The sequence below is a fragment of the Eschrichtius robustus genome, chromosome 4 (assembly GCF_028021215.1).
Source record: "Eschrichtius robustus isolate mEscRob2 chromosome 4, mEscRob2.pri, whole genome shotgun sequence".
NCBI classification, from domain to species: domain Eukaryota; kingdom Metazoa; phylum Chordata; class Mammalia; order Artiodactyla; family Eschrichtiidae; genus Eschrichtius; species Eschrichtius robustus.
In genome coordinates, this window is record NC_090827.1 from 60,083,083 (window position 1) to 60,092,088 (window position 9,006).

Here is a 9,006-nt window from a genome sequence, read left to right on the forward strand (position 1 = left end):
AGACTTCAGGGGTCACCGCACGAGAGCCGTGGTCAGCTGTTTGCAAGTTGTTGCGTTTGGAAATAGTTTGGTGCCCGTTGTCTCAGATTTCTTAGGTAGTGTGGTAGTTGGGAAAATTGCTTCAAGCTAGAGGAAAAGGCAATTTTCTGCCCACTCAGCAGCTTCTAAAACCACCTTTCTTACTCCTATTCCAGCATTTTCTGTTCACTTTCTCAGTTCAACTTCAGTTTTATTTGAATGAAACTTTGTGACTTTTCCTAAGACGCCCCATACCACTGGGGATTAGTTATGAAGACCTTGCAGTTTACTGATTAAATTGCACTGGCCTAGTGAGAGGAGCCCTCAGTCAACCCCCAGCAACTTCAGTGTTTCAAAGGAAGTGTCCGATGCACGTTTGAATGTTTCAGACCTGAAACTCCTCTCTTCTCTCTTTGCATTTTTGAACTGGGTGTCTCCTTATGTGTCTAGCTCCAGAGAGAAGTAAATAAAATTCAAAATGGCCTAGCACCGAGGGTCTGTAGCTTTGCTGTGTGAATTGCGATGGTGCCTGGAACTTCCTTCCTTCCCCTAGACTTTCCCACCCCACTTAGCTGCCGAGAGCCCAGCCCATTCTGTGTTCTGACTTCTGTTCTTCTACTACTCTTAACTGAGGTTTATACGGAAGCTAGGTATCTGGCTTTAAAAGCTATAGCCTTAACTTCTATTTCTTTAATCCCATCGTAGGTTCCTTTTATTATTTTATAAGTCTTCTCTTGAGAATATTTTCTGTTTACTCTAAATTTGGAGGTCAGATCCTCACAAGGATGCTGCCAGCAAAGGCAGAGTAACCTTCAGGGTGACTTTTACATTGAAGAAGTCACCAGAGTTTGAACTTCAGCTTTATAGTCTCAAATTTTTGTCAGCACTGAGAATGGGTCCATTTCAGGGATGAATTCACATTGTCCAAACTCATAATATGTATAAAGTAATGTGTTAAATCTAGAATACTGATATATATGTGATCTTAGCAAGTTCTACTAGAAAATAAGCGCCACAGAAGGCAGAGAGACTGCTATGCTATTTGATGCTAGTTCGGTGCCCAGTAGGTAGGTGCTCAACAAATATTTGAATACCTGATATAACACCTGTCTGTCTTCTCTCTGTAAATAAAATACCACCTAGGGCTTCCCTGGTGGCTCAGTGGTTAAGAATCCGCCTGCCAGTGCAGGGGACACGGGTTCGAACCCTGGTCCGGGAAGTTCCCACGTGCCGCGGAGCAGCTAAGCCCGTGCGCCACAACTACTGAGCCTGAGCTCTGGAGCCCGCGAACCACAACTACTGGGCCCGTGCGCCGCCACTACTGAGCCAGCACACCTAGAGCCCGTGCTCCGCAATAAGAGAAGCCACCACAATGAGAAGCCCGTGCACCGCAACGAAGACTAGCCCCTGCTCACCACAACTAGAGAAAGCCTGCGCACAGCAACGAAGACCCAATGCAGCCAAAAATAAAAATAAATAAATAAATAAAATACCACCTACCTCATTGATTGTTTTGAGAATTTTGACAACTAACGTTTATAAGCACTTAGCATGGTATTTGCCACAAAGAAAGCATTCAGTAAATTTCTCATCAAAGATTAGATATCTATTAAGGTTTTTTTGTTCTTGTTTTTTTGCTTAATTTACTTGAAACAACAATTGCCATTGCTACAAATACTTGTTCTACCCCTTATCCATTTAGGGGGAACTAGTTTGAAATATCAAAATGTCTATTGAATGCTCACTGAGTGCAAAGCACTCTGCTAGAAGCTGTGTGTGTTGCAAACACAATGTTCCTGCCATATAGAAACTTTTAATCCAGTGAAGGAAACAGACTTACAAAATGACTATAAAAAAGGCACAGCACAGGGCTACGGGCATCAGTGAAATGCCTGTTTGCTAACACACTGATACTTACAATGAACAGGGCAGCAGCAGGAGATAAATTCCTGAATCATGAAAGAAAGGGTTTAAAAGTTGGTGTAATTTTTTAAAGCTTATGATTAATATAAATTTTGTTTTCATTATCTCATATCCTAATTCTTTGAAAATTTATAATCTATATAGTGTTACATGGCAACTCAGTATTAACCAGAATGTTTAATCAGAATATTCTGTTCTTCAAACTATTTTAGATAAACACATTTTTAAACTGTTCTATCAAGTGGCATCCTTTCATTGTATAAAAATGAAACTAAAAATTGACTACTGCTTACGTATTTTTAGAATGTATTTTATGAGATTTTAAAAAGATCTTGAATATGAATAGGAAGGTAAAGCACTGACGTGTGGAGCCTTTTCTCTTTTATAAGAAAATGACCTTGGGCTTCCCTGGTGGTGCAGTGGTTAAGAATCTGCCTGCCAATGCAGGGGACACGGGTTCGAGCCCTGGTCTGGGAGGATCCCACATGCCGCGGAGCAACTAAGCCCGTGAGCCACAACTACTGAGCCTGCGCGTCTGGAGCCTGTGCTCCGCAATGGGAGAGGCCGCGACAGTGAGAGGCCCGCGCGCCGCGATGAGGAGTGGCCCCCACTCGCCACAGCTGGAGAAAGCCCTCGCACAGAAACGAAGACCCAACACAGCCAAAAATAAATATAAATAAATTTAAAAAAAAAAAAAAAGTCTAACAATGACACAAATTTATAAAAAAAAAAAAAATGACCTTTTCCTTCCCTATTACAGAGTCTTTGATATGCAAGGAAGAACTGAGAGCACAGCTAATTCTGTACTATTTAAATACCATATATTTGTATATAGCACATACCTGAGGTGGTAATTTTACTTCCTTCTGCAGATTCTGCTTTTGTTGTTTTGTCAATCCAGAAATGGTTGAATAAGCTATGATTTATCCACATGATGGAATATTATGCAACCATTAAAATATTTACAATAGGAAATGCTTATTATAAAAGAACAAAATATAAAAATACTTACAGTGTAATCCAATTACACTTGTAAGAAAATGGGGAATAATAAAAGCCCAAGAAGAAAGCCACCAAATAGTAAAGTGATTTTCTTCGGTATTGAGATCACATGTGAGGGTTATTTTTCTTTCTAGTTTGCTTTCTCAGTCTTTTACAGTACCTGTGCTTTTATTTGTGTTATTGTGTAAGAAACAAAATAACTTATTTGAGGCTGGGGAATAATGTACCTTAAGACTCATGAATTTTTTTTTTTTTTTAAATCACAAGGGGAACGCACCTTAAAAGCAAGGCAAGGATTGATTTGAAAATACTCCAGAGGAGTTATAGTCTCCTTCTTCCACTGGTTTATTGATGGTGCTAGTCATCCTTAGTTTGACACCCTCTGACTCTAGTCAGCAATACCCAGTGCTAAGAGAGCGCTGAGTTAGTACAATTCTTAGGGAAAATAATTAGTGCTGTGTACCAAGAGCCTTTAAAAATAGTCATAATATTTGACTCAAACCCACTTTGAGAGTCTAATCAAAGAAAATGGTTCAAAATAATGGCAGCCCAAAAGATGTGTTTGGGTCTGTTTCTGCTGCAAGTAACAGAGTATATCTAAAAATAGTCTGGGGCTTCCCTGGCGGTCCAGTGGTAAAGAATCCGCCTTCCAATGCAGGGGACGAGGGTTCGATCCCTGGTCAGGGAACTAGGTTCCCACATGCCGCGGGGCAGCTAAGCCCTTGCACCACAACTCCTGAGCTCGTGCTCCTCGACTAGAGAGCCCTCATGCCGCAAACTACAGAGTCCACATGCCCAGGAACCCGCACACCACAACTAGAGAGAGAAAAACCTGCAGGCCACAACTAGAGAGAAGCCGGCGTGCCACAACAAAGAGTCCACTCACTGCAATGAAAGATCCCGCATGCCTCAACGAAGATCCCAGGTGCTGCAACTAAGCCCTGACGCAGCAGTAAATAAAATAGTCTAACCAAATTGGAGTCTCACGTAAGTCTGGAGGTAGACAGTTGCTGGCCTGGGTTCAGCTGCTCAGTGATGCCTTCAAGATCTTGGGCTCCTCTTCTGCTTTGTCATTCTTAGTGTGTTGGAGCCACACACTAAGATCTGGATGCCGACTGACAGCTGTATGACCACAGGCAAGTTACTCAACATTTCTGTGCCCAGGTCTCCTCGTCCGTACAGTGGAGATGATAATACCTTACCTTCATAGACATTTCTTCTAAGTTTAAGGCAACAAGAAGGGGCATTGTCACATGTATCCCTTTTACTAGGAAAGCAAAAAGCTTTTCCAGGATCCCTGCAGCAGCCTTCCCTTAAGTCTCATTCGCCAGAATTGGGTTATATGGCTACGCTACCAACAGTGGAAGCCGTGAAAGCAGGAGACAGGATTGTTGACCCCCTCCGCTTAAATGGACTGTAACAACCCCGACAGAACTGGGCTTCTGTTCACAATGAAGAGAGGGAGGCATTCAATAGATTTGGGGTAGGCAACCAGCAATGTCTACCACAAGCTAACTGTAGGGAAATATCCAGTGCAACATAATTTATAGTGGCAAAAATGGGTGCGAGAAGATATATCAAAATATAGGACTAGTTAAGCAACTTCGGATGGAATATCCAGCCATTAAGCACTTTGATAGAGTCATTTTAAAAATAAGGTATAGGGCGCCATGGAGGAGTACGCTTGGGAGACTTGCCCATGGTGAGTTGTGGATGCCTGCGGTGGAGGCTTCACTACGGGTGTTATCGGCGGTGGCGTCTTCCAGGCCATTAAGGGCTTCCGCAATGCCCCTGTCGGAATTCGGCACCGAATGAGAGGCAGTGAGTGTCAACGCTGTGAGGATCCGAGCCGCTCAGATTGGAGGTAGCTTCGCGGTGCGGTGGAACCTCTTCTCCACCATCGACTGCGGTCTGGTGCGGCTGCGGGGCAAGGAAGATCCCTGGAACTCCATCACCAGTGGAGCATTGACCAGGGCTGTGCTGGCTGCCTGCAGTGGCCCATCGGCCACGGTGGGCTCGGCAATGATGGGAGGCATTCTGTTGGCCCTCATCGAGGATGGTGGCATCCTCCTCAATCGCAGCAGTTCTGCACTGCACCCCCATTCCTGGAGGACCCCAGCCAGCTGCCCCCTAAGGAGGGTACCCCGGCCCCAGGCTACCCCAGCTATCAGCAATACCACTGAGGAAGTGACTGCCTGTCACCGCCACCGTGGGAGCTCCTCCTCGGGTCCCTCCCTGATGACCTCCCTCAAAGGGAGGGCTGGCTCCCAGTTGGTCCTGGGACCCTCCAGAGAGGGCCTCTACTCTGTTGCCTTATCCCAGGTTTGGGGTGGGGCACCCCAGCTGCCCTGATGGATGGGTCCCTTCTCTCTCAGGCACCCCAGCCCCCATTCATATGTAACAAGCTCTCACCCCAGTCCCTTTGCATGGTGCCCTGATGAGTATTTAAAGCCAGTTTAGAAATGACAAAAAAATAATAAAAAATAATAATAATAAGGTATGTACACTACAGCAATGTGAAAAATACTATGCCATTATTTTCAAAAGCAAAGTATCAGTGTAACGTGATTTTAAGACAAACATTTTTCACATCTTTAATTCATGAAATTGGGATGTGTCTTAAAATTTTTGCAGCCAAATGACAGTCTTGACATAGTTGTACATTCATGCACATTCATGAACTTGGTCTGAAAATCTTAAGTTGACATTTGCTTAGATCAAGCAAGGACCAGCATCAAAACTTGCAGAAGGGGAGTCAGTAGCTGGTAAGAAAATTCCAGAAAAAAAACAGTGGGACATTTTTCTAAAATTTTCAGTTCTTTATTGATGTATAATACAGACATGAAGAAAAGTGCAAGTATCATTAAGTGTACTTAAGCTCAGTGAATTTTCACAAGTTGAATACATCCCTGGTTATCAGCACCCAGATCAAGAAACAATAATACCAACACCTCAGAAGTCCCCTTTTGAGTGGAGAACTCAAGAAATGCTGCAGCACCAAGGTTCTTAATGACACAAGTGTGCTGTGGAAAAACACGGGCATCTAGGCACAAGGGTCTGATTTTGAATGCAAAGAAGCTTATGCAATATGTTAACCAATTTGTTTCGCTTCCTCAAACATGTACAAGAGCAGGTATTTTATTTTTAAATATGTGACAAAAGACTTAGAATTCTTTCAATACATACACATTTTAAAATTCTAATAAGAAAGCATTGTGTTGTAGTTTAAATGTCAGCAAGTTTCTCTTTAAGATACATAAAATAATGGTGCTTCTTACAACTTACAATTTTGTAAGTATAATATGCAATATGAAAATAGTGTGGTGCGAATATAGCGGATTGGGTTTTCTTTTCTCTATGTATTAAGCATGTATTAGGGTTCTCCAGAGAAACAGAACCAATAGGAGATATATATATCTCATATATCCTATGTATATGAGGAGATTTATCATAGGAATTGGTTCAGGAGATTATAGAGGCCGAGAAATCCTGCAATCAGCTGTCTGCAAGCTGGAGAACTGGGGAAGCCAGTGGTGTAATTCAGTCCAAATCTGAAGGCCTGAGAATCAGGAGTGCCAATGGCCCTTTTTTTTTTTTTTTTTAAATATAAAACACCTCTAGTTCCATTCTTATAGCAAGATCCAATTTTGGTATACCTAGTATTCCTATTATTTAGATAGTAAGATCAGATCCAGGAGTGCTTTAAGAGGGAATTTGGCTAAGGGGTAAAGGAAAATTAAGATGACGTGGGAACCTAATTCTGGAAAGTGTTACAGGAGGGGAAGTATAAAAGGATGACATGAAAACTAAGAATAAATTATGATACTTCACAACTTACTTTAAGGATACTTGAATCTTCCTCTTTTTAAAAATTTTAGAAACATTTTACCATTTTAACTGTGATATTTTTGAACATATAGAAAATTATGAAACATATCCATCTCCTAGATTTATTCAATATTAATTTTTACCTTTTTTGGTTTGTTTTAAAGAAATAGAATGTTAAGAGTATAACTGAAGCCCCACTCAGCCATTTTCTCCCTTTCTCAGGGATAACTACTATTTTGCAGTTGATGCTTATTATTCCTTTAGTTATTTTTTTTTACTATATTTGCACATGTATATGTATGTGTGTGTGTGTAATAAAAGTATCATTGAGTATCTTAAAATTTTACATATATAGTATCATTGTACATATCCTTTTGCTGACTATAACTCAACATTAGATTCTGGATAAATGAAGATTCTATCATTTAACTGTTGTAATAGTTTTCCATTATTTATCCATAAATCCACAATTTATCATTACCCTACCGAAGAGCAGTTAGGTTTTTTCACTTTTTTGCCATTTAAAAATCCTGCTATAAATATCCATGTGCAAGTTTTTGTGTGGGCCTGAGTTTTCAACTCCTTTGGGTAAATACCAAAGAGAGTGATTGCTAAATCATATGGTAAAAGTATGTTTAGTTTTGTAAGAAATCACCAAACTATCTTCCTTCTAGCTTCCCAGTTCCAAAGCCACACCCACGGTTCTAGGTATTTGGTATCACTCCACTTGCATTACCTAGATCTGTATTAGTTATCTATTGCTGCATAACAAAACACCACAAAATTTAGCAGCTTAAAGCAATGAACATCATTTCACAGTTTCTGTGGGTCAGGAATTTCAGGTGGCTTAGCTGGGGCTAGAGAATCCACTCCCCAAATGGCTTATTCATACGACTGTTAGTAGGGAGCCTCAGTTCCTCTCCAGCTCTTGGTAGAAGGTCTCAGTTCCTCAAGTTAGGGACCTTTTCATAAGACTTCTTTAGTGCCCTCAGAACATGACAGCTGGCTTCCTTCAGGGTGAGCAATCCGAGAGAGAGTGCAAGGAGTCCAAAATGTCTTTTGTGACCTAGTCTTGGAAGTCAAACACCATTACTTCCTTGGCTATATTCTACATGTTAGAAGCAAGTCACTAAATGTAACCCACAGTCAAGAGGAGGGGAATTAGGCTCCACCATTGGAAGGGAGGCGTATTGAAGAATATGTAGATCTATTTTAAAACTACCATACCACTTTTTTTTTTTTAATTTAATTTATTTATTTGGCTGCGCCGGGCCTTAGTTGTGGCATGCAGGATGTAGTTCCCTGATCAGGGACTGAACCTGGGCTCTCTGCATTGGGAGTGCGGAGACTCAACCACTGGACCACCAGGGAAGTCCCCACACTACTTTTAAACTGAACAAAATGAGATGCCAGCTATAAAAACATTATATCCCATGTTTCTGATATATCATCTACCTTCTTGCACGCTCCACAGAAGTATTTTTTAAACTGTAGTTTCGGTTCCATAAATAAACCATGAAATCAGTGTATAGCATCTCTGAAATCTGCACAGCATAGAAGCAGCAGAAGGGAGAGGGCTCATAGTTTTGTAATTCCAGATCTCCCTTTAATCTTTGTTTTAAACTGTCCTATAACATATGTATAACTTTTTAATAATAGAGGAATAGCTTATATGAAATTATATTTAGTTAAGCTTAATTTGAATAACACCTATTTTACCACACTGTAGATTTGTTCATTCAATACATTTTATCATGGTTGTTTTAAAAATTCTGCACTTGTTTTTAATTTTTATCTTTTTAATATCACTCTTGAAGTGACAGGAAGTCACTTTTTTTTTTTTTTTTTAATGCAAGCACATCTCTTTGAACCCAACTAATCTGTTTGCTCCCTTGGTGATTCTCTCAATGCACCTATGGTTTAAGCAGGCAACTGCTGTTACTCAGGCTTTGCAAATGAGCAAATTAACACCTGGGTCTTAAATTTTACAGAAAGACCAGGAAGAAATGGGAACAGAGGCTTGAAACTTTAGCCCAGTGACATGTAAGCCACAAAAATGGGAAAACTCAGTGGAATCTAAAATATAACACAAATGAACCTATCTACGAAACAGAACTAGAGAACAGATTCGTGGTTGCCAGGAGGAGGAGGGTGCAGGAAGGATGGATTAGGAGTTTGGGGTTAGCAGATGAAAACTATTATATATAGGATGGATAAACAACAAGGTCCTACTGT

At 40.9% G+C, this 9,006-nt stretch overlaps 1 pseudogene; it reads left to right on the forward strand.

The window, feature by feature from the left end:
- The first annotated feature begins 4,613 nt into the window (after positions 1-4,613).
- On the forward strand, positions 4,614-5,169 carry LOC137763690 (mitochondrial import inner membrane translocase subunit Tim17-B pseudogene; annotated as a pseudogene).
- Positions 5,170-9,006: the final 3,837 nt, after the last annotated feature.